The following is a 25,619-nucleotide window of genomic DNA, read 5'->3' on the forward strand; positions in this document are numbered from 1 at the left end:
TTAGTATTCCTAGCTCCCTCTGTTTTGTTTTGTTTTTAGGAGATACCAGAATAGTAGCAGTAATTAGTGTGTGGTAAATTAGTTGCAATAGGCTCGGCACTATGTTATGCACCTTACATGTAGCAGCTCATCTAAATGATAACCTGGTGAACAAGAGCTCTCATCAGCCCCCCCTGGACAGAAGAAGAAACTGAGGGTCAGAGAAGTAAAGTCACTTTCCTGCAGGTCAGTCAGCATCGAATGGAGGTCCTGGGATCTAACCCTGGAGGGCTGACTCTGTGTTCCTTGCCACTGTGCTCTGCTCCTGATGGCTTAGGGGACAGAGTTCCAAGGTGAGTCCATCATTCACTTATTCATTCCTTCAGCAAATATGTATTGGTCCCCATTAGTATATTTAGGTTCTGTTCTAGGCTCTGACAATAAAGATGTCAACAAACTGACAAAAAGTCCCCTACTCTTGGAGTTCATTGTCTCGTGGGATGTGATGTGATGGCAAAAAACCACACGAATAACTAAAACACGGTACTTAGGATGGCAATGCAGTCCCAGGGCAATATGTGGGAAACTCCCACAGGGAGCGTCTTGGGGTGCTGGGGGGAGGGTGTGAAATATGAAGGGTGGGGGACAGCAAAGGCTCCGCTGTGAAGGTGCAAGTGCACTGAAGGTATTTCCTTCCCTAAGGAAAACGAACTAGAGCAAGAGCCCCATTCAGCCTATTGGAGGAGGCCAAGGTATGAAAAACGCAAATGATTCATTTATTCTAGGGTGTCGAGCGTTTGTTTTGCTCTGGGCACCTCTGCTCCAGGCAGAGGAAACAGCTCAGGTGAGGCCGATGCAGTGGGCCTCGGCCTGGCATGCTTGTGGAGTACGGAGTAGCCAGTGAGTTTGGGGTAAGATGGGGAGGAGGGGCACAGCAGAGAATGCCAGGCCGTGTGTTTATCCAGCAAACGAGCCATGCCACCAACCTTTGCTGAGTCCTGGGCGTGCACCAAGACCACAGCTGGAGTGTTGCCAGGTTCAGACCATCTTAAAAATAGGCTAGTGCTTGTGGTGCTGCCCATGACCGCACTGAGCCAGCAGCCTGGCCTTGCCAGCTCTCGGCACCGCTACCCGGCCCTGCACCCTCTCCGCCGCCCCACCACCTCCATGCTAGAGCAGGCCCTCTCCTTCGCCAAGGACTTCCTGGCAGATGTCGTTGCTGCCACCATCTCCAAGAATGCCCCAGCCCTCCTTGAGTGGGTCAAGCTGCTACTGTAGGTATGACATGGCACTCAACAGATGGCCACCATGGAGTCACTGTCGTCTGAGAAGGACGTCCCCCTCCTTCTGGAAGGGAACCTGGTGGGCACCATCCGCTGCTTCCCCACCCAAGCCCTCAACTTGGCCTTCAAGGATTAGTATAAGCAGGTGTTTCTGGGCGGTGCAGACAGGCATGCCAGCATACGGAGGTATTTTGCTGGCAACGTGGCTTTAGTGGGGCTGCTGGAGCCACATCTCTTTGCTTTGTCTGCCCACTGCATTTCTCTAGAACCCATTTGGTGGCTGATGTTGGGAGATCTGGTGCAGAAAGAGAATCCAAAGGCCTGAGAGATGGTAAATTGATGATTGCCAGGTCTCATGGCATCTGAGGCCCAGACCAGGGTTTCTATGCCTGTGGGCAGGTGCCAGTATCTACAGGGCAGCCTACCTGGGCACGGGTAATATGGCCAGAGGGGAGGTGCGGGGCCCCATGCAGGCACACATGGCAGAGAGCTGGATGATCATGCAGACTGGGACAGCTGTGGGTGGTGTGGTCTCCCACCCCCGTGGCACTGTGATGTGGTCTGGGCACAAAGGAGTCGACATCACGCACATCCAGACAGTCGATTGCTGAAGGAAGATTTTCAAAGATGAGAGAGGCAAAACCTTCTTCAAGGTGCCTGGCATGGGTGGAGCCTCTGCACTGGTCCTGTACGATCAATTAAGGAAAATCATCTAAATGTGTGTGTCTTCCTAGAAATGGGAACCAACAGAACCCTGTGGAATCTTACTCAACCGCTTTTGACCATTGAACTTCAAGAAATTCCTGTTGTTTTCACCCAGGCAGATGACATCTGTACAGGGCTAGGGGAAGCTTTAGAAAAGGGGTGTGTTGTGATCACATCAACCATTGGCATCGCTGACTCCGTGTGTTGGTTACTGGGGGAAGAGGGATCTATGACCATCCGGTCCATGGAGGAGGCAGTTCAGCTCTGCAGACCTAGAACCCGGCGTCCAGGTGCTTGCAGGACCCTCAATTGTGTTTAAGTATTTATTTCAAAAAAATTATCCTATTTATACTTAAATACCATCTCCTTTGGCACAGCTGGATATTTGCAATCATGTTCTATGTTGGGCACCATCCTGCAGAACAATAAACAAGCAGGACACTCACTTAGGGTCAGTTATTGGGCCCATTTTGCAGATGAAGACCCAGCCATTTGAACAGGGCGAATACCCTGTCCAAAGCTCTAGGGCCAGAATGCAACTGAGCTCAGGTGAGAAGGAGTATGGCTGAGCCACCCCGCTGGCACCCCGTGCACCCAGAACACAGCAGGGGACAGCGGGATAGTGCACCACCCTGGCAGGGCCCCCAGGACAGCTCTGAGGCAGGGCAGGGGATAGGAGGGAACCAGTGGAGACCCAGGGAAGGACAAAGAGCATACGCTTTGTCTGCTTTGCCACCTTCTTCTCTGAGCAGCTTTGACTCCTCCTTGCTCCTCCCTGGGCAGTGGCTAGAGCCTCGGGGAAGGGTTTTCATCCCCAGCCTGGGGAGAGGGAAGACAGCAAGTGCCAGGTCTCCGCGCAGTGCCTGTCTATTAGTATGCTGCCTGCTGGAGGATTTTATCTCGAAAATATAATGTTCCTATTAGAAGGTGCACATTTTCACATCTATTAAATTGCTTTGCATGAAAGTGTACTTTCCTGGTACCATGGCAACTGTGCTTTCTAATCTGATTTTAAATTTTACCTTGTGCTACAGAAGCTAACGCCACACTTTCTGAAGTCTGGGTGTGCATGTGTGTGATGGGTGCTGTTTAGGAAGAAATAATAGTCTTTGGCTAAAAATCCACCTCCCCACCACTGGTGGATGTCCCATGCTAATGGTCACGGGTGCAGACAGCAGGGTCTGCCCGAGAGACAGTCTCCTCCAAGCCTCGTTGCTTCCTAGTGGGCAATCCCTAGTGGTTCATTGAACCACTCTGAGCTTCAGTCTCCTCATCTGTAAATTGGAGATCATAACAGCTCCTCCCTCAAAGGGAGGCTAGGGGGATGAAATGGCATAAATCATGGAGAGTCAGCCCTCAGCCTGGCATGTTATTATATGCCAAGTAAACGTTATCTAGTGACACCTTGTAAGAACACCATTCCTTGGATGATAGCTACAACTGACAAGCAGCGTGCACGAGGTTGGCTCTGAGGTCCATGAGCTTCTGCCACATGACTGTCCATTTCCTGCCCTCCTTCCTTACCCTCCTGTCCCATGGAGAGGCGGTAGGCAGTGCCCTGACCTCCCTGTGCAGTGTCCACACGTCTCTCAAAGTTCACCCCATGGCACTAAGGCTCTGCGGAGTGCATTGGGACCGTGTCAGCCCTGCTCCCTCTCCACAGTCCCGCGCTCAGCACCAAGGCCAGGAGGACGTGCAGAGCACCGTCCCCATTTTCAGGAAGCTGCAGCCCAGGCTTGGGAAACCTACGAAATACAGACGAGATGTAGGACTGCATTACAGGAAGGACTGGGAAGGCACCAGACGCACATTTACCCCCATCTTTCAGCTGGGAGGCGTGACCCTGAGACTCAAAGCATCTTTCTGGACTGCGCAGCTGCTCAGGGGGTGGACGCCCACCCGGTGGGGATGTGCCGTGGGCGCGGCACCTGGGGAGCACCCAGGAGGGGATTCTGTGCCCAGCATCCCCGTGGCTCTCACCTTGTGTCAGACTGACAAGGGCCAGCATGGGGCCCGGGAACCAGCACGGCCACCAGCTGCCTGGGACCCCCATGCCCATGTGGGAGCAGCACTGCTGGACACCTGTGGAGTCGGGCTGCAATTCTGTGCTCACAGTTATGCATCTAAGATCATTGGAAGCTGCTCTGACTCTTCCCAGCTTCACCACTAGTGCCCCCCAAAACAACCTAGGATGTTTAAATTATTAAAGATTAAACCTTTTTTATATGAAGAAGATTCGGCTGCTAAGAAATCTTGCTTGAATAAACCTGAGCAGTTGTGGCATGATTTGTTTTTCTTTCCTTCCCTCTTCTTCTTTTCCTGCCCAGCTGACACAGGTGCTGTGTCACCGCCGGGCGCCTGCACCTCGTAATGAAACATGACCAAGGCTACACGACATCACAGGCCCATTTACATCTGCAGCTGGAAAACCTGAGCTGTTCTTTTCTTCCCTTTCTATAAGCTGTGCTTGCTGTCACCTCGGGGAGAATTACAAAGAAGGAAAGCAACTTTTTCTAACTAGCATGAAAAATGAAATTGCAAAATCCTGAGGTCCCCCGAGGTCCCCTGGCACCAGGCTTCCCTCTTTGCAGCACAGAATCCTCGTCGGCCGGAGAATCGGGGGCAAGAAAGCGGGTCCGCCCTCTGAGTCTCCCCAAGTCCCCCGCGTAGCTCCTGAGCTGACCATACACACGGCAAGCTGCCCCTTTGTGCAGCCCTCCAGGAATGGAAGGTAAACAAAGTTAGGTATGTGTGCAACTAATTTAAATATTTTAATGGCTGTCTGTTTAAGGCATACGTTGAGAGGCCTAATAACAAGATGGGCAGGATTCAAACAGGGGGATCCAAACACTGGCCCTGCCACCTACTACTCCCTAGGCCACCTCGAAGAAGTCCCCTCATAGCTTCAAACCTCAATTTCCCCGTGTGTAAAATGGGTGTGGTAATTTTAGAAATGTTTTTGAGGAGGTTGATTGAGAAAATTCATGAAATGCCTGTAATAAGCATTCAACAAATGTAATAATTAGCTTCATATATTTATGCAAATATGCATACAAATCCATAAATACTGAAGCACTGTCAGTCTCCTCTCTACACTCTCTATATCTTTGGGTAATACAGTCCCCTCTGCATAAAGCCTGGGAACTTCTCAGAGCATCTCATCACTGAAGAAAATGGAAATGTGATCATGGAAACAGCATGGAGGTTTAGAATGAAGGGAGACTTTCAGAAGCCTTGATGACTCCCCCTACACACACACACACACTTTCTCTTACAACCTCCCAAAACACTTCTCACTGCACTTAAAGTAAGCCCAGCCCTCACCTGCCAGGGCCTGCAGGAGCTGGCACCTTCTTACTTTTGCTCCCTCCTGTCCACCCTCAATCCCCCTCTTTCACCAAGTTCCAGCTGCATTGGTCTCCTCCAGCTCCTCCAGCTCAGCCATCAAAAGCCTGGGCTTGGCACATGCTGGGCCCTCTGCCAGGGATGCCATCTGCCCCCTTCCCCGGGAACCCCCTTCACAAGGCTCCTTCTCCCCCTTCAGGTCAGCCCTCTAGCAGGCCCCTCCCCAACCACCCCACTGGCGGTGGAGCCCCCTCGTCCCCTTTGACTTCACCTCTTCACTGCATCTTTCACAATCTGCCATCACATGTTAATTTCAGGGATCTATTTGCCGACTACATGTCTTGTTTCAGTTGTCACTGGGCTGGGAGGTCCATGGGGTGCAAGAAAAGTGTTGATGTTGGTGCTTCGTTGTCTTTCCATAAATCCTGGGTGAAGGAAGGAGCAACTTGGCAGAGAGAAACAGAAGCCCAGAGAACTGTGCACCCCAAGGCCTGGAGTGGAGGCAGCTCAGCCTTTCAGACTCCCCCTCCAGTGTTCTGCAAACCTCCCCAGGCCCAAGGCAAGACCTGCTGATTTTAACTGATGCACTTGTGTTGAAGATAGTTGAGTTATTCATAGGAAGGAGCCAAGTTCCCAGCTACCCAGTACCTGTTATCTGGCCACAATATAGCCCTGGAAGCTCAGAAGGGCAAGTGCTGGAGAACTTAATAATAGGGAGAAAAGATGACAGAAATCACTACCCACTGAATTAAGGTTTGCAAGGGCTCTTCCTCCCTTCAAGTTCATTTGGGCAGGTTGCTTTGCAGAGAGAGATTTGTAGAGCAGTTTCTCTGAAAGCAAACGCCACCTGATACAAGTTCAATAGCCCTGCGAATTGGGTTGCATGCTCTTTCAGTCTGCACTCACTGCCAGTGCAGTTGTGTTTCAAAATTCCATTTCTTACATGTTGTTACAATTTAGGAATTTGTCTGAAACCCTGATGCCTGATGCACGAATTCTTAGCATAACTGTTCCCATAATATCCTGTGGCTATTTCATAGAAGACATGAAAAATTTCAAATATCACATTTCTTTTCTGATATGGCAGCATCTTAATGCCCTCAGTCAGTCACTATTAGAGAGTTCTACAATCTGCCTATAGGAAAGGAGGACGTAATTTGTCCCAGCAATGCAGAGGAGGCTGCCTGAGGAACCACGGAGAAACAAAGCCACGTAATGTGGATTCCATAAACTGCAAGACCAGCTTCATTGGTCTCCTCCAGCTCCTCCAGCTCAGCCTTCAAAAGTCTGAGTCTCTCTCACAGAAGGCCAGAGCCAAATTCCAAAACCTCACTGCTCTCTCTCTCTCTCTCTCTCTCTCTCTCTCTCTCTCTGTATATATCTATATATGAATTCTTCAAACCTTAATTCAAATTTTCAGAATTCTTCCTATGACAAGGTTTTCTTCTATAAATAGAAATGAGGAAAAAGTATGAGGATCTGTTTAAGAAAAATATATGAGAAAAAAAATCTATATTGGAAGCCTTTGGGTGTCTGATAAATAAGGGCAGTTTGAGTGGAAGGATTTGATGAACAAAACAAGCGCGGGTTGCTACGTTGATTTCACCCTGTAAGAAGGGCAATTCATTTGGACTGATGGTGTGGTAACAACGCATCTGTGAGTCGTAAAATGGCACATGCTTTCAACTTCTAAGTCTCCGTCGTGTTGACAGCTATGTTTCCTTCTCCAAATGGATAACACGACCCATTTTCAAGTTGAACCCAGTGGAATGCCCCGACCATTCCAACCAGACATTAGTCAAGACCAGAAACATCAAAAAGCTGACTCACCACTTCCGATACCCCTGGCGTATCTACTCCAGTGTTTTGGGCACTCAGTCCACATGATGTGGGTGTTCATATGTTAGACGTTTTCTCTAGAGCAACATGGATTTGCAATGGGCTAAATTTAGGCAAAATCACTATGAACAGGGGATAATATGAAAAATGCTTTGTAGGTGCTGTCTTTCACTCACCAGTATCCAAAGATTCCTAAAATCTCAGGCAGATAACAGAGCAAAGCTTGACCTAGCTCTTGAATTATGCCTCTTCGCTTACTCTTTTCCATGGTCCTTCATGGCAGTCAACTGTACCAACAAAACTCAGGCGGTTCTGAACATGAATTTTCTAGCGCAAAGAGGGAGTCATCCCTCAAGGCTCCCAATATTGGCAAAGCTTTTCCTTTGCCCTGCATTTTCACCCTGAAGACCCATCGTGGAAAATACAGCCTCAAACACATCCATGGGGAAATCAATAACAAAGTGAGCAGCTATTCACTCAGATTTATTGGCGTACCCAGGTGAGGCAGCCAAAAATCTCCAAGAGTGGGCTGTTGATTATGAGGCAGACAGTGGGAAACAAGCTATTGCTGGATTTCATGCTGATGTGATAAATTCACCCACAGCCATGGATCAGACAAGTGGTAACTCAAATGGATGATTCCTCGAGATGTAAGAGCATATTTCATTTCACTTACAGCTTGATGCAGCTAATCAGTTTCAATCTCAGCACAGCTCCCAAGTCCAGGGGAGCCTTCTGGAAGGCACAGGTAGAGAGCTCTTTGGGAGCAGACTTGTCGTTTCTTTGCACTAAAAACCTTTGTGGGATTCTCTTCGAGTTACAGATTTGAGAAGTGGCTCATTTGCAGGGTGTTTTTATGGAATCACCTAATGACACTCCAGCAACCACTTTTTGCAGGTCACTATCATTGCTGCTGTGGGTGTTTGTTGGAGTGAATGATTGCAGGGACTGGGTCTGGGGTTCAGCCTCTCAATAATTCCAGAATCAGAAAATGGGCTTTGATCTGAGAGGACAACATGGTGCCTTTACAAATGCTAAAATTGGTTTGAAGCCCAATCCCTGCAATTTCAAAAGAAAAAAAGCAGGCAAATAAAGACAATTAGATCTTTTTGTTCCTTCCTTAAAACTCTGTATTTTTTGGCTATGTGGTCACAGCAGTGCACGCAGCTTTATCATCTAGGTTAGAACAAATGCAGCCCTCTGTGTTGACATTACCTTTAACCCCCCACTTCATCCCTGAGAAAAGAACTATCTTGCACTCAATGGTTCTGCATCTCCTGAACCACTTTACAGCTGCATGAATTTATAAAACACAATTGAAAATGACTGATGCAAGTCAGAGCTAACGCTGATCGGCTCCGTGGCTCTCCTGTCCCGTGACGTGAATGGGGACACGCAGGTGCACATTCCTGGTAAATGTCCAAACTCTGCCAACCCCGTGCACATGTCAGGGAGCAATCCAGGGAGTCTGAATTGTCCTTGATTTGGAGAAAAATAGGTTATAATTCCAAACATCTGTTTCTTACAAATAACGCCACCTAAATTAGAAGTACAGGGTTCACATTTTGAGGCAAAGTCTAATTTCTGCTGCCTGTGATTTCTCTACACAGAAAACAGCTGTCGGTGGGCAGGTCATCAGTTGGGCCTCTTGGGAGGAGGACAGTAGAGAGACAAGGGTGACAGTTGTCAGAGAGGGAGGCGTAGGCATAGACAGTTTGCCAAAGTGGCATGACTCTCCCCATAACTGCACCTTTTGCAACGCCACTCTGTGGTTGCCCCTGCAAAGAGGAGATGTCTCTTTCCTTGCATCTGGACTGACCCATTGACTTGCTATGGTCAGGAGAATGATGCAAAAGTAGCTCGAAGAAGCTCATTCTCTTGGAACCTGCCCTTGCCGTAAGAACTAGGCTTGCCTGGCCTGCTGGGAGACAAGAGGGCGTGGGGAGGAGAATCAAGGCACTGCAGCTGCAGCCAGCCACCCCCAGATGCAGAGTTGCCTAGACAATGCACAGCAGACCTTGAGGGAAGCCAGAGCCCAGCTGAGCCAAGGAAACAGAAGAACTGCCCAACTGAGCCCTGACCAAACCAAAGTCCACAGAATCAAGAGTCAAATAAATTGTGCAAAATTTCTGAGCCAATTGCTTTAGGCCATTACGTTTTAGAGTGGTTTGTTATATAGGAATAGCTAAATATTGCAGACTCCAAATCTACACCTCCCTCATTCCCTGCCTCCCCCTCCCTTTTTCTCTCTCTCCATGGTCTCATAAACCCAGCTCTGCCTGCTGCAGCTCCTCCAGGGGAGAGAACGGGGATGTAGGCAAAGGATAAAACTTAGGTCATTGTCAATCCTTTTGGTCTAGAACCTGTTTTCATTCTTAAAATTAACAAGAACCACAAAGAGCTTTTGCTTGTGTGGATGATATTAATCAATACGGATAGTATTAGAAATTACAGTTGAGAAAAATGTAAAACTCAAGAAAACACAAGCATATATCCCCTTAACCATCAAAACAAGCATATATTCCCTTAGCCACCAAAACATCCCACTTCTGGTTGCTTCTGGAAGTCTCTACCATCTGCTCTTAAGAGAATGACAGCCGGAAAGGAGATGATCTTTATCATGATGGGGAAAAACCTATCACCTAGGCTGAAACTAAAGATCGACCAGACCACTGTCTCAGATGTTCCCAGGATGCCAAGCTGCTTCCCAACTCCAATTTTGATTATCAAGATAATAAGAATATAAACATTGAAATTCTTGATCATTAAAAAGCTTAGGAATTTACTACACAATGGTAAATGCATATGGTTAATAAGCATTCATATAGAGTAAACACTCTAAAATTATTATAATCATTGCATCTCCATGGTAATATTTATTTATAATGAATTACATGCTTACAGGGGAATTTATTGAGCTAAGTGGGGAACTAATTATAGGAAGCATATTCTGATCTTAAATAAAGTAGGTTCTGCTCTGCCTAAGAGTTTATTGATCGAGGAACGTCTGCTTTCAGTGAAGGTGCGATCTCCTCTCCTGCCCGAGGTCTCGGGCTCCTTCCATGCTCACCTTGGCTTTGAACTCTGCCATCGATCACATCCTCCCCCACCCCACATTGCATTCTCAAATTCAAATCGAACCCATTGAGCACATGCTCTGCTCCAGGTGATTCCACTTAGGTCACGACATTTAGGCATTATCCTCCCTGTTCTATAGACAAGTACATTGCTTTTCAGACCCATTGAGCCACTCTCTCAAGGTCACGCCATTGCATAAAATTAAAGAACATCCTTCACTCATTTATTCAAGTATTCATTCATTCATTGATCAAAAATGTTTTCTTTTTAACTAGGTATGTCAGGTACAGATCTAGTAAGTGTGGATTTAAAACCCTGCAACAAAAGTAGCCTAGAGTCTGGGGTGGGAACGGGACAGGGCTGCCCTATGAAAAGCACAGTCCTGGGTGGTGGCACTGGGCACGGGCTGAGGCTCCCTGGAGGAGTGTGGTCCTCGGTACTTTCCAAAAACGTCTGCGACAGTACGTCCCGTGCTCTCTTTAGGCTCCTCCCCTCGAGGACAGGGGTGCTTTGTCCCCTCCTTTTGGCTCCAGGCAGACTTGTGACTCCAGAGATGCTGATATTTCCGTGGCTTCGGCAGTTCGGTCACAAGCGGTGATGGAGGCTTCTGCCAGGTCCCCTAAGTTACTGCTGGACACTTTTCCTTAAAACTCGCTTATTCATTTTGTTCCGTCATGGCTGCTTTGTTCACTGCTGAATGCCCAGCCCCGGGAACCTAATTTTTGAGTGCCAATGTTGTCACTAATGCTGTTAAAATGCTGGGGTTCCAGCAGAGGACCCAAAGGCCGCTGCCCTCCCAGAGGCTCAAACCAATCCCAGCGCTACGTGGGTGCTGCTTAGGGCTGGGAAGCCAGTGCCCAGAAGGGAGGAGAAGGGGCAGAGCCACGTGGGGCCAGGCAGTGCTGGGGAGGTTCTGTGTGGAAGCCTGGAAGCCAAGAGGCCACCCTAGGGGAGAGGGTGCTGAGAGAGGGCACAGGGACAGGCCACCAGCTACCACGTGAGAAAGAGCCAGGAGGCTGTGGGGGCTGTGGGGGCCGAGAGGGCTGAGCAGCAGGGAGCTGGCCAGAGCCCCGAGGGTCTTAGAGCTGCTGCGAGGACTCCAGTTCTTACCGGGTGAGCTGAGCTGCTTCTGGAAGGCTGTCAGCACAGGGCAGACCCACTTACCGGACGTCTTAGGAGCATCCCCAGCAGCCGCGTGAGAGTGGACCATGAGCGTGGGAGCGGACACCTGGAGACCAGTCAGGGGACTCAGGTAAGAATCTATGAGGGAGAGGATGGGGTCTCGGAAGCAGTGGAAGCAGGAAAAGAGCCACTCTTGAATTAAATTCAGTGTGAGAGAAAGAATACCTTAGATTTCCATTTCTCCATAGAAATTTTATGCAGGTAGAGAACTTACCCTGCTTCAAACTCATTAATTAGCCATGTGGTCATTATACATGTAAACTTGGATTATTTCGGGTAGCGATTACGCCAGCAGAGTAGCAGCAAATGTGAAAATTAAGAACTAGGATTTATGTGCTTGATGGACTCGGGTTTGAGATGTCGTGTTGCCACTTACCTTGGACTTTGGGAAATTATTCAACCTGATTGAACCTCGATTCCATCCACTGACACAAGCCGGAGAACACCTACCTTGTCAAGATGTTTTTATATTATTTGAATATAATATAAATAAGTCCTTATTTGAAGCACTTAGCATATAGTGAATGCTCAGTAAAGGGTACAGATAGTCTCCATTGCTGCCACCACCCCCATCAGTATCTAAATTTTGCTCACGGAAAAAATGCACGGTATTTTCAGGATTTAGACCACAGGAAAAACAAAGTCTGATCTTGAAAGGACTGGATTGAATGGCTCTGCTCCCTCCTAGCCCCTGCACCATTGCTGGTATCAGTGACTTTGCTAAGACAACACATCGGGGCCCCATCCTTACTGGGAACATCTTTACCTGGCAGCCCTCCATCCTGGATGACAGGTTCATAGTTAAACATTTCATTTAATTCTAGCTCCAAACAATGTGGAGGCCAGAGAATCTGTTTTTACCATTAACCTTGATGGAGGATTTTTTTTCTTCTGGTCTCCTTTTCAATGAAGAAATCTGGAGTGTTACATAGATCAGTGGGTGGCCACTAGAACGTTAATGTAATGGAAAGAGGTATGTGGGTGTGGAATTCTTCGTCAATTCCCTTTCCTTTTCAAGTTATTCCAAAAAAAGTAAAATTCAGATGGAGAGGGGTCATTTAAACACATAAAGAATAACACTTCCTAGAACGAATGCACACACAGACACACGCAAACGCGTACACATAAACTTGGGGATCTGACCAAGAATGGTGGACCACTCCGTCCCCATGGCCTGGCAGTGACCTCGTGCCAGTTACACAAGAGGCCGCATCTCAGGAAGGGGCTGACCCATCCACGGGTGTCTCTGTTTTCATTCTTACAATTGGGAGCGCATTTTTTTTTAATATAAAGGAGTGTACATTTCTAGCAACTATCAACTCACAGATCTAATGACAATGCTAAAAGTGTTGGGAACGTGGGCATTATTTTCTCCATTAAAATATATAGCCGGGCATTCTACAAATTGTCCTCTATCCTTCTGCTTTCTTTTGATTGTGTGGACTGAGTTTCATTCACACCTGGTACTCTGTGCGCGTTTCCTCTCGCCATGAAAGGCGGCATCAGTCTTTCTACAAGCCAGAAACCCTGAAACTCATCCCCACCCTCTCTCTTGCTCACTGTTGTTCTCAAATCCTTAAATAGCTGCATCTGATGTGTCCCTCCCAGATGTCTGCTCACCTGCACGGCCACGAGAGGCGCCTCCGTGGTGCTTCCACCCTGCACCCTCCCCAAGCCAGTTTTCGGCACAGCAGCCAGGAGGATGTTTTTTCTCTTTTAACTTTTTTTATTGTATAATATAACATGTATACAAAGCAAAGAAAGAAAAAAGCAGTAGTTTTCAAAGCACTCTTCAACAAATAGTTACAGGACAGATCCCAGTTTGTCATGGGCTACCATACCATCTCAGATTTTTCCTTCTAGCTGCCCCAGAACATTGGAGGCTAGAAGGAATAAATATTTTTTTTTATCATCACAATCAACTTTTTCTTTTTTATGAAAAACAACATATACACAAAAAAGTAATAAATTTCAAAGCACAGCACGACAATTATGTATAGTTATAGAACAGATTTCAGAGTTTGGTATGGGTTATAGGTTACAATCCCACAATTTTCGGTTTTTACTTCTAGCTGCTCTAAGATACTGGAGACTAAAAGAAATATCAATTTAAAGATTCAGGACTCATACTCGTTTGTTAAGCCTAACATCTCTGTATAACTCCACCGTCACCTTTGATTTTTCTCCCACTCTCTAGGGGTATTTGGGCTATGGCCATTCTAACTTTTTCATGTTGGAAGGGGCTGTCGATAACAAGGGGTCGGGAGACGGAACTAGTCAATGTTCTGCAGAGGCTGGGCCCTCTAGGTTTCAGGACTTATCTGGTCCAGGGGCCCATTTGGAGGTTGTAGGTTTCTGGAAAGTTACTCTAGTGCCTGGAAACTTTGTAGAATCTTATATAATGCCCTAGGTGTTCTTTAGGCTTGGCAAGAATGGTTTTGATTAGGGTTTGGTAAGTTATGATAGGTAGCAAGGTCTAACTGAAGGGTGCATAAGAGTGACCTCCAGAGTAGCCTCTTGACTCTGTTTGAACTGTCTCAGCCACTGATACCTTATTTGTTACACTTCTTTTCCCCCTTTTGGTCAGGATGGCATTGTTGATCCCACAGTGCCAGGGCCAGACTCATCCCTAGGAATCATCTCCAACATCTCGCGGGAGACTTTCACCCCTGGATGTCATGTCCCACTAGGAGATAGGGCAATGATTTCACTTGCAGAGGTGGGCTTAGACAGAGTGAGGCCACCTCTGAGCAAAAAAAGAGGTCCTCCAGAAGTAGCTCTTAGGCATGCCTATAGGTAGGCTAAGCTTCTTTGCTACCTATATAAGCTTCACAAGAGCAAGCCTCAAGATCAAGGGTTTGGCCTATTGATTTGTGTGTTCCTAATGTCTGACACAGTCTCAGGGGTTTCCCTGGGGGTAACATTTAATACTTCCATATTTTTTTTCCCATCACTCTAGGGACTTTGCCAATACTTTTTGATTATCTTCTTAATATATTCTTAATATATCTGTAAAAATACAGATGTGACCATGTCATAACCCTTTTGGTTGTTTCCACTGTTTGTAAGAATATCAGAAATTCTCCAAATGGAGAAGTTGAATATTTCCTCCTTTCTCCCTGTTCTCCCAAGGGAAGCTTGCAAATACTTCTTTCGTCACTGTCCACATCACACTGGAATTTATTGGGGCATGACACTAACCTGGACAAACCAACAAAATCTCACATCCTATTCGTATTTCTTGGTTAAACATTAGTCACACAAATGAATGCACATTTACAACATGAAAGTTTATAGCAAAGGAATCTAGCCATATGTCCCCTAAACCAGTGATGTTTGCACTGAGATGGGGGGAATTTAGGCATTAACTGAGAGGAGTGGGGTGGGCTCCTCGCAGAGGGTGCAGCGTCCCTTAAGCCCAGGCCAGAGAAACGGTCCCTTGGTGCCTTCCCACCGCTCTTAAGAACAGAGTCTTCACCAAAACACTGCAAGATCTGAAATGCAACCCAGACAAGCATCTGTTTAGTTCTCCAAACACACCCATTTCTCCAGCCTGGGCTTAAGAGACACTGCACCCTCTGTGAGGAACCCACCCCACTCCTCTCAGTTAATGCCTAAATTCCCCCCATCTCAGTGCAAACATCACTGGTTTAGGGGACCTATGGCTAGATTCCTTTGCTATAAACTTTCAAGTTGTAAATGTGCATTCATTTGTGTGACTAATGTTTAACCAAGAAATACGAATAGGATGTGAGATTTTGTTGGTTTGTCCAGGTTAGTGTCATGCCCCAATAAATTCCAGTGTGATGTGGCCAGTGACGAAAGAAGTATTTGCAAACTTCCCTTGGGGAGAATAGAGAGAAAGGAGGAAATATTCAACTTCTCCATTTGGAGAATTTCTGATATTCTTACAAACAGTGGGAACAACCAAATCAATAGTCCAAGCCCTCAATCTTGGGGTTTGCCCCATGAAACTTATTCCTGCAAAGGATGGACTAAGTCTACTTATAATTATACCTACGAGTCACTCCCAGAGAACCTCTATTGTTGCTCACATGTGGCCTCCTTCTCTAAGCCAACTCAGTAGGTGAAGTCATCACTTCCCCTCCTATGTGGGACATGACTCCCAGGGGTGTAAATCTCCCTGGCAACATGGGACAGAAATCCCGGGATAAGCTGGAATGCAGCATCAAGAGATTGAGAAAGTTTTCTTGACTACAAGGGGGAAGAGAGAAATGAGACAAAATAAAGTGTCAGTGGCTGAAAGATTTCAAACAGAGTTGAGAGGTTATTCTGGAAGTTATTTTTATGCATTATTATTAGATAGCCCTTTTTAGTTCAGGGGTATTGGAGTGGCTAGAGGGAATAATCTAAAACTGTTGAGTTGTGTTCCAGTAGCCTTATTTCTTGAAGATGATTGTATAATGATATAGCTTTTACAATGTGGCTGTGTAATTATGATAACCTTGTGTCTGATGCTCCTTTTATATAGGGTATGGATAAATGAGTAAAAAAATGTGGATAAAAATAAACAAGTAATAAGGGGGATAAAGTTTAAAGTAAATTGGATAGGTGAAAAAACTAGTGGTCAATGAGAGGGAGAAGTAAGGGGTATAGTATGTATGAGCTTTTTCTTTTTTCTTTTTATATCTTTTCTGGAGTGATGCAAATGCTCTAAAAAATGATCATGGTGATGATACACAACTATATGATTATATTGTGAACCACTGATTGTACACCATATATGGAATGTTTGTATGTTAAGAATGTTTATATGTTAAGATATAATAAAAATATTTTTAAAAGATATAATTGACATGGATTAACATGCACAGATCTTAGGTGTTCAGTTCAATATATTTTGACAACTGCACACGCCCATAATACCACCACCCCAAACCAGAGAGAGAATATTCTCAGAGGAAATTCCCCAGAGGAATTCCTCATACCTCTTTGCAGTCAAACCCCACCCCTAGAAACAACTACTCCTCTCATTTCGATCACCACAGACCAGTTTAGTTTTTCTTAAATTTCACGTCAGTGAAATCATACTGCCTGTATTCTTTATATGTGGCTTTATCAATGTTTTTGCATGGACCAGTCATTCCTTTTCATTGTGAGAACTACTCCAATACATGAATGCAGGACCAGTTATTTCTCCTTTCCCCACTTGATGAACATTTGGGTTGTTTCTAGGTTCCTGGCTGTGATTAATAAAACTGCCATGGCCATTGTTTCGGAGGTGATCTTGGGAAGAGATGTTTTCATTCCACTTGGGTAATATCTAAGAGTGGAATTGTTGGGTCGTAGGATGGACGTACATTTAACTTTATAAGAAGCTCCTAAACAGTTCTCTAAAAGGGTTGCATCATTTTACACTTCCACCTCCAAGCAGAGTAAGAGAGTTATATTTGCTCACTGTCATCTCCATTGGCAGGTAGGCACTGTCACACTGTCAGTCTGATTTACTGCAACTATTCTGATGAATGTGAAGCAGTGGCTCAAGATGGTTTAAATTTGCATTTTCCTCATGATTCATGGTCTTGAGCACTTTGCCTGTACTAATTGGCCCTTTACCTTTATCCCTTCCACATCAAAGGGGTTAAGGGCACTGTGTCCCCCCCCCCCCCCCCCACTTTCCCCTTTCCACCCCACCCCTGCAATCTGGAAAATTTGCAGAATATTTTTTGGCCATCCCTTCTTACCAGAGAAGAAGTCTGAATTTTTTTTTCTTTTTCTTTTATGGGATCTTTATAATACCTTTTTGCAAATTTTGGGCTAAATATTTAGTCACAGGCTATGTGTTGGTCAATGTTAAGTAAAAATACTGTATGAAAAAGAAATTTTTAAAAATGCAAAATAAATATGAAAATTTTAAAAAAATAAAACAAATCTGAGGAGGATAACACTAAATGTACTGCATGTATAACAAAAGATATTTTTTTAAATAACCTTAAAATTCCCTACTGGTACTCACCATTAGCCTGTGGTCTGTCACCACTGGCCTTTGTGTGTCATCTGCAGCTTCTGCAAAACTCCCTCAAATTCCCATTTAATTTCTTTGCCAACCTGCAATATATTCAAACAACAATGGAAAAGTCACAATGTGGAAGGGATAACTGAATATAGCTTCTTCCAAGACTTGTCTGTTCCAGAATTTTTCCATTTTCATTGTTTTTGTTTTTCTGTTTTATTGTTGATTGGGAAGAGTTCATTAAGTAGTCTGGATGTGTGTACTTTGTCAGATGTATATGTACTGTAAATGCCATTTACCCTGAATGTGACTTGTCTAATTATTCTCCTAAAGGTGTCCTTTGAGAAGCAAAATTTTCATTTTCAAGATCTAAAATAATCAAATTTTTATTTTATGGTTAGTGCTTTTTGTATCCTGTTTAAAAGAATCTTTGTCTACTCCAATGTCATGATGATATTCTCCTGTTTTTACTCTTAGAACTGTGCTATCCTAGATAGTAACCATTAGTCACTTCATTGTATGTCACTCATATTTTTGTAGATTAGAAATTTAGAAAGGATGAAAGCGATTTGTCCCTAAACCACATACCACCGGCTGGGGCATACTCACTCTCAAGTCGGATGTTTTGGGACTCATTGGCATACTGCCCCATCCTACCTCTCCCCACCTGGCAACTCATCCCAGCATTTTCCATATGGTGTGGGGCTTCTCACAGCATGGTGGTCTCAGAGTAGGTGAGCTTCTTACTTAGTAGCTACATTCTCCCAGGAAGAGTATTTTTCTTACGATATAGCCTCAGATCCTAGGATGTCATTTTTACCTCATTTTATTGGTCAAATAAATAACTAAGGTCAGCCCAGATTCAATAAGTGGGGAGAAACAGACTTCACCCTTCTAGGGGGGATGCCAAACACGTATAGTGAGGAAAGAAGCTGATTGTAGCCATCTTGAAACTAGCGCCCATATTCACCTTGCATGCTTCGGCCTTGCTGAATTCACTGATCAGTTCTAGTAGCTGTTTTTATAGACTTCATGCTATTTTTGATATATAAAATCATGTCAACTGCTAATATCAAGTGTCTGGACTTTTTATTTTTTCTCTCTATGCCTTGTATTTCTTTTTCCTGCTTTATTGCATTGGCTATGACTGCTGGTGCAGTGTTAAAACAAAGAGGTAGATTCCATAGCCTTCTCCCCAATCTTAGGGGAAAAGGGTTCAATATTTCACCATGTACATGACTATTTAATTAGCAATTGGCCCCTTAGACTGAAAGAACCATACCAAGTTTGGCTCATATTTAGATCCCTAGTACTTATCCCAATGCCTAGCACAAAGTAGGCCCTCAAAATGTATTTGTTAAATAAACTATCTTGATATACATTTAGTCTAATCTTGGGCTCTACTTTCTTAACTCTGAATGTCAGTTTGTTTTATCTTTATAACAGGCACATGGATATCCTGTTCTAAAATATAACAATGAAAAATTATATACCTGCATATTTCAAATGTTTTGTTTTTAGCACTGGAAAAGAGACATCCAAGATTTTTTTCTGCACCATGACCTACTGCTAAGTACAAACGTCACATTCCACTTCGACTGTGTCAAAATATCAACCACAGACTAGTCTCTGATACTGTGAAGGTAAATGTCTTTATACTTGGCACCATATTGAAGACAGACTAGGGAAGTGCTACAGGAAATGAGACTTTTCCCTTCATTGCTCGAGCCTAGGAGACAATCCAAATGTGGGTTGGAAAATGATGGTATGTTCTACTCTTTCTGACCCTTTCCTTTTGATTGCATTGAAGGTAGAAATTTTTTAAATATAAGCCAGAATGTAGTCCTTGAGATTCCCGTAAAGTGGCACAAAATACTCTTCCCTGGCAGCCGTGGGTGTACATGTCTCTGTACTCTCTTTATGAAGGACAATACATTAGAAGATGGCAGTGAAGTGGGTGTTTGGAGGCATGAGCTGTATGTGTTCTGAGTTTGAATCCCTGCCTCAGTGCTTAATAACTGCATGACCTTGTGCAAGTTAATTTACCCCTTTCAATTCAGTCTCCTTATCTTAAAATGAGGGTATTCAGAGCCTGTCCATGTCAAAAAAAAAGGAGAAAAAACTTAAGATTCGTACATTACATGCCAGAGACCCAGGTTCAATTCCCAGAGTCTGCCCATACAAAAAAAAAAAAAGAGGGTATTGATTTATTGATTTCTACTTCATTGGATTATTTTAAGGATTAAATAAAGCTACCTTTGTAAAAAAAAAAAAAAAAAAAAAAGATGAAGAAGAAAGAGAAAGAAGCAGAAAGAGAAAGGGAGGAAGGAAAGAAGGAAGGAAGGAAAACTGTCTATGGAAGATTGGATTACATAACCCCAGAAAAACGCAGTCTTAATCTTGATCCACTCCTGTGGCTGTGAACCCACTGTGAATAGGGCCTTTGGATGAGGTTTGCAGTTAAGGTTTGGCCGGCTGACTCAGGCTGGGTCTTAACCTGTAACTGGAGGCCTTAAGAGAGGACCACAGAGACAGCCATGGCAGGAAGCTGAAGTCCCGCGAGTCTGTCGGAGGAAAAAGACGCCGCGGCGTCCACTGCCACGTAATGGAAAAGCCAGGGCCTAAGGCAGTCAGACTCACAGCACAGCCGGTCTCGGGGAGGGGAGAGGGGGGGACGCATCGTCTTGCTGATGCTGTGATTTTAGACTCCTCCTAAGCCTCAAAACTGAGTCCGTGAATTCTCCCTGTTGAAGCTGACCCGGTGTACAGTGTTTGCTTTAGCAGTCTGGAAATTAAAACAGTACCATATAGCAGGTACTCAGTAAGTGATAACTTTGCTATTACCATCATCGTTATTATTAACTAATTTATTCTAAGCAGATATTCAAGTCCACACACCGGGATTAAACGTTTCCCTTCCCCTTACGAAATCTCCCTTCTCCTTGTGGAGACGTTGGCCGTCTATGCTTTGGACCATCCCTCAGTGCTGTTAGCCTCACTTGTGTTGGTGCTCCTGCTGGAATGTTCAAGGTGATTCCACCTACATTATCTCAGCTGCCTTTAGCAGTGTCCACGATTGGCAGGACGGGGGCTCACTGATTCACTAGGGGAGAATAATCGTTGAGCTAATGAACCAAGAATTGTAAGCAAAACTCAGAGCTTTAGATTTCTCCTTCTTCCTATTAGCTCAGTAGGAAAGTATAATTAGCAAATTTCCTCCCCATTAACACCTGTGTTTCTTTCTTGCTACTATTTAAATGAAGTTTTTTTTTTGCCTTCTCCACTGGGTCTCCCTCCCTATTATATGACATAGGATCAATGCATCCAGGGTGCAAGCAGAAACTCCAACGTATTTTATTTACTGCAGTCTATGGTCAAGGCTAAAGCGTTTTCTAAGTTTGCTGAGGCTGGAAAAGCAGCTCAACACAGCCACAGAGCATGTGCTCCTATTTCCCCCTGCTCTGGGGCTTTCTCTTGGGGTCCTATGAGCATGTGGGGTGCACACTACAGGAGGTCTCGTCCCCCACCCCCACCAAAGTACTTCCACGAGTCCCCTAGTGGGTGTCACCCCTGGGAGGAAACCACAGGGCGATATTGGTCCCCGCTGAGCACAAATATGATTATCTTTTTGACAGATGTTTCCCATCTTAATGTTACATGCTGTGACATTTTTTCTCAAGCTTGTCTTTTGAGGCAATAACTGACTAATTAGAAGCACACTCTGCAAATAAGACAAACCAGCTTTGAAATCACGTGGTGAATCCGTTTCCTTGTGACGAAAACACTCGAGCACCAGCTCCCTTCTACGGGAAGAACAGTTGGTCTCAGCTGCCCCCCACCAGCCCCCGGGAAAATGCAAATGAAGCCCCACAGTGCCCCTTCCTCCAGAGTTACACGCCTTCCAGGCAAACTCAGGCGGCAGGTAGCTCCGGCCACAAAGAGAAAGGGCCGTAAATACCTGGATGGAAGTTGCTGCTTTCTGAGGGGGCTCACTAATGCCTCCCCATGTAGGGACATTTGCCCAACTGCCTGGCGTAACCTTTAAAGCTCATCCCCAGAGGCCTCGTGAGCAGGCACCGTCTCCCCAGGAAGGGATTTCTCAGGTGGCCTGCTGCATTGTCCCCCAGTGTAAACCTGGCACCCAAATTGGATGTCTCCCCATGTGGTCAGCAGGCCAGATGGCTTTCCTGCAGTCCCCACTATCACTTCCCAGGGTCTCACCCTGAGACCTGATGGTGCCTTCAAAATCCAGTCCCCCCAGTGCCTCCTCCATGCCAGCCAAGCAGGGTGGGCAGGGATGCCCCACAGGAGGGGTCATTTTTATGGGAACTGAGTGATTTGTGTGTCCACCAGCTGTGTCCCTGACCAGAGAGGCAACCTTGAAGCGCCTTTGATTTCTGAATGTTTTACCCTCCGGCAGTCGCCCAGGCCGTTGCCATGGCTTGCTGGCAGACAGAGTCCCTAAAGATTTGCGTGGGAGCGAGCACAGAGGGGCTGTTCACCAGCACGGGGCAGCTGGGAAGAGAGTCCGAGTGCTCATAAGCCAGCCCGATTTTATTTGCTCTTACAACATATTCGTAGTCATGTAGAGGACGGTCTCCTGCATTTCATGGCAGTACCAGGCTCGGGGGTCAGCTGCTAAAGGAAGCAGCAAGGTCACCGCTTCAGTGTAACGTCTGTCTGTCAACCCCCACGGCATCAGGGCTTCCAGACTCGGCAACTCAGGATTCAGGACTCCCCATTAAATGTGAATCTCAGGGAAGCAACAGATACTTTCCTAGAGTCAGCAAGTCCCAATCATCAGCCTACATGGCGCAAACGCCCAGGAAGCCTGATGGAAACTCAGACTATCGTTAGTCACGTGCTTGAACCGCCCCAGCTCTTACAGGTACGAGAGAGGTGGCTTTATTGCTTCCCAATGCTCAAGCTTCTGTGTGACACGTGGGTACAGTTTTCATAATAACAATAAGTACTGCAGTGCACACCACCCAGCTCAAGAGAGCATTACCTGAGAAGAGCATTATCTGAGGAGAGCATTACCTGGAGAGTGCATTACCTGAGGACAGCATTACCTGAAGTCCCCTATGTGCCCCTCTGTGACCCTGGTCACCTCCCCCTCCCAGAAGGAGCTTCCAGTCTAGATGTTGCATTTTCCTTCTCTTTTACCTTTTTTATTGTAGAAGTGTAGTTTTGTAGAAAGATCAAGCAGAAAGTACAGAGCTCCCATGTACACACCCTGTTTGCCCTATTAACGCATGGCATTAGTATGGTGTTTATGTTACAACTGATGAAACACTATTGTTGAAGTTATACTATTAAGTGTAGCCCCCACTGCTTATATTAGGGTTCACTCTTTGTGTTGCGTAGCTCTATGTTTGTTTTATTAATTTTATTCAGGACTCCCCTCTAAGGTGATTTCAAATTCGCATTCGGCAAACTAAAATTTCCCCTGTTGATTCTGCTGTGTCCTGAAGACCCCTCGTTTACTGCAGCCTAGGACGTTATTGAACTTCCCACTTCACAAACCCTGCTGTTGGTTTCGTCCCTCCCCTGTCTCACTCAGCTCCCTTCTTGGTGGCAACCCGCAGAGCTGGGTGTCCTGGTTCCACCGCGGCCCTGCAGACACGGGGTTTCTTCATTCACTTCACTGCTGAGGAACGTGGAGCCATCCCCAGCTTCTTGCTGTTACAGACAAGACGGTTATGGCCACCGCTAGGCATGAGCAGGTGTCCCTCTCAGAATCCATCTAGGAATGGAGTTGCTGGGTCAGAATGCAGACGCTTCTCCCTTACCAATCCCAAATCCTCTCCAAAGTGATCTATTCCCACCAGCATCGCGTATGAAACCCCTTTGCTGCACAATCCATCGGAAATTCTCTCACTGATTTTGTCGGGGAAGAGGATGTGAAATTGTATTTCACCACAGTCTTACTTTGCATCTCTTTGACTTCATTTTCATAAAACACATTTTTCCTAGGCATTTTTCCATTTGTCTCATATTTCTAAAGAAGAGGGGTGGGGAACTTCATTCTATGAACAGAAAGAGCAAGATCAACATAGAAAAAAAGAATAAAATCCTTAATAATATTAAAAATTAAAAGGGAGACATGACTAGGGCTACAACATAAATTAAAAAGATAATAAACAGAGAATAGCTAGAAAAACTTGGTGAGCCCCGAGTCTGTCTGCAGAGGAGCCTGGGGCCGGAGATTCTCAGGCTTCCTTTGTCCTGGGATGTCCCTCCATCTGGAAGGCGTGGGGCAGGACAGACAGCGCCTTCAGGGCCCCCTGGTGAACTGAGGCTCCCCCATTCCTCTCTGAGAGGGTGTCAGCCCCTCCAGCCCCTCTGTCTCTGCAGACCCACCGCTGGCCTCATGCTCCGTCCGCCGTGGCCCTCACACCATGGATCTGGGCCGCCAGAGCAGCCAATGCACCGTGGCCAATGCCGGCCTCAGTACCCACCTCCCCGGGACCTCATCTGCCATCACGCACTCTCGCATCCTGGGAGTCCCTTAGACCCCCCCGCCAGTGCCACTAAATGCTGAAGTCTGGTTGTTTTGTTTTGGATATTGAACTATTTTATTTAATTTTTCATGACAGCTCTTTATGGTAGGAAAAGTCCTTCATCATTTAAAAAACATAAAAAGCAGAACCTAGAATAGTAAATCCAATGTTGATAAAGAAGGAGACAGTGGTAGGAATCACTCAGCTGGATTAAGATTTATGGCAAAGCTTCCAGAGTCAAGGCCATTGTGCTTTGGCTGAGGGGAAGGGACAAGGGTCAATGGCCAGAATAGAGAACCAAAAACAGCCCTGCACACACTGCCTTGCTTATTGCTGAGAAAGGCACAAAAGCCATCCACGGAGGAAGCAGGGACTTTTCAATAAAGGATGCTGTGGCTAGACTCCAAGGACAGAAAAATGAACCTCTACTAGACCGCTCATCTTATGCAGAAATTAACTCAAAATGGACCATGGATGCAAATGAACAATGCCAAACTGTACAACTTCAAGGAAAAAAAGCATAAGAGAAAATCCTCAGGACCTAGGGCTCAGCGAAGAGTTCTCAGACTTGACACCAAAGCACAATTCAGAAAAAGATAAACTGCACCTCATCAAAACTAAAACCTTCTGAGAAAGACCCATTAAATGGATGGAAAGACAAGCTGCAGGATGGGAGAAAATATGTGCAAATCACATCTGACTAAGGACTTGTATCTAGAATATATAAATAACTCATGAAACTCAAGAGCAAAAACAAAAAGCAAGTGCCCAGTTGGAAAAAGCGGAAAAGACGCAACGGGACATGTCACGGAGGAGGGTGTGCAGATAACTGGCAATGACATGAAATGATGCTTAATGTCATCAGTCACTGGGGAAAGGTGGGTTTCAACCACAGAGAGTTACACTACACACCTGTTGGAATGGCCGAAAGAAAGGAAATAGTGAGGGCATCATGTGCTGGGGCAGCTGTGGAGAAACTGGGTCACTCCTCCATTACAGACGGGAGTTAAAACAGTCCAGCCACTCTGCAAAGCGACTGGAGGTTTCTCAAGAACCAAATGCATACTTATCAAGAGCAGAGACCCAGCCGCTAGAGAGTGCGGTTCCCGCTCTACCCTTCCCGGCGGGCTGGGGACGTGCTAAAGGAAGAAAAGGACAAAGGAAGGCCACTCTCGCCTGACCTTACAGTTGCACACACATATAGAGTGGTCTTCCATAGAAAATAAACAATTTTTAATAATTTAAAACATGCTTCATTCTTTCCTGTAATCTTTGTTTTGGGTTTTATCAGTGAGAATAATTTTTTAATGAAATTAAAACAAAAATAGAATATTTTGCAAGCAATCTGACAGCACCAATTCTATGATCTGGGGCATTTTAAATGCAGAATTTGGGTCTACACTATTAGAAACACATGCATACCAGGTCCCCTCTACCACCAAATTGGCTGGGCCCAAGTCTTATTCCTCAGCTGTAACTTGATGGAGCTCATTTCCTTCTCAAAACAATGCTCTAAGGTCCTACCATCAGCCCCACCTTACAGGCAGGCTGAAAAATAATTCAGACAAAAAGTTCAGAGAATAGCAAAACAGTTTGCCTAGAGGAAAGTGGCCAGCCTGTTTATCTGGGTTCGACTTATTGGACTCACATGGGGAGCTGAGGGTCAGCTGGAACTAGTACAGCCAGTGGAGAAGTGAAAGAGGGGACAGTGGACAGATTAGAGGACAAAAT

The 25,619-nt window shown here is 45.6% G+C and overlaps 1 pseudogene; it reads left to right on the forward strand.

The window, feature by feature from the left end:
• The first annotated feature begins 1,146 nt into the window (after positions 1-1,146).
• On the forward strand, positions 1,147-1,978 carry LOC143684483 (ADP/ATP translocase 3 pseudogene; annotated as a pseudogene).
• Positions 1,979-25,619: the final 23,641 nt, after the last annotated feature.

This window comes from Tamandua tetradactyla, chromosome 1 (genome assembly GCF_023851605.1).
Source record: "Tamandua tetradactyla isolate mTamTet1 chromosome 1, mTamTet1.pri, whole genome shotgun sequence".
In the NCBI taxonomy this organism is placed as follows: domain Eukaryota; kingdom Metazoa; phylum Chordata; class Mammalia; order Pilosa; family Myrmecophagidae; genus Tamandua; species Tamandua tetradactyla.